Source organism: Ceratina calcarata, unplaced genomic scaffold (assembly GCF_001652005.2).
Source record: "Ceratina calcarata isolate Rehan_Ccalc_2016 unplaced genomic scaffold, ASM165200v1 scaffold16.2, whole genome shotgun sequence".
NCBI classification, from domain to species: Eukaryota; Metazoa; Arthropoda; class Insecta; order Hymenoptera; family Apidae; genus Ceratina; species Ceratina calcarata.
The window spans coordinates 83,423-84,379 of record NW_017137284.1 but is presented as its reverse complement, the minus strand read 5'-3'; positions in this window follow the sequence as shown (position 1 = coordinate 84,379).

Sequence of the window (957 nt, the reverse complement as noted above, 5' to 3'; positions counted from 1 at the left end):
TCTTTTAATATTTCCTACAATTTCTGAGTTTTTAACGCGGAAACAAACCGTACAAAGAAAATAATTCTATAAAGCATTGATCACGTCGGGGGTTCGTTTTCGCGCCATTCGCCGGCGAAACCGCAGTCGCAATTAGAACAAATTCGGCCTCGAAAGGCGAGTTTAATTCGGCGGAATTAGGAGTACGGAGCCGGCGCACCCTTCCCTGGGCACGCGGGGAAACTCCGGAAATTTCGAGAGTTCGTCTGGACGTCTTGAAGGGAAGAACGGAAGAAAAAGGAATAGTTGAAAGAAAAAGGTACGACGATCGAGACAAACGTCGAACTTCTAAAAAGAATCGACGGAAAGAGCAGGTCGTACAGAGAATAGCTAAAGTCGTACTGCGTTTTGGGAATCTCGAATGATCGGGAGAATTCCCTCGGGGTGACCAGAAAATCATTGTTTTATTAGTTGCCAAATATTAGAGGCAAAGTTCCAATGGTGTCGAATATCGAAATTAAATGTGCTAATACAAAATCAAATTTTAACTAATAAACCTTATCAATCTTCAGATAAAGTACGAATTTATCGCAGGAACCGTTTAATGAGTACAAATATTAATTGTAGGCCAACGTTTGCCTGTTTCATAAAAATTACTAATTGCAAGTACACTTCTCTCTGTGTAAAAAGGCTTTAAGTAATTAATAGCCGACGGTATTGTTTTAAGGAAAGCAATTTTTCTCATTTAAACAGCAGCGAGGAGTTAGCGCTGATTCTTTCCGATCAAAAGGTTACGCGTTTATGTTTCTCCTTCGTACGGCCTTTAAGTTTGTTCCACTCTTACGTTTCCCCAAGTTTTCTGATTGCACAAGGTTCTGCAAAAGGGAAGCGAGCGAGAAGTGAAAACTCCCCTGTCGCCGTTAACAATTTTCAACTCTCTAATTATATCAGGCAAGAATATTTTGTGCACATTCAATT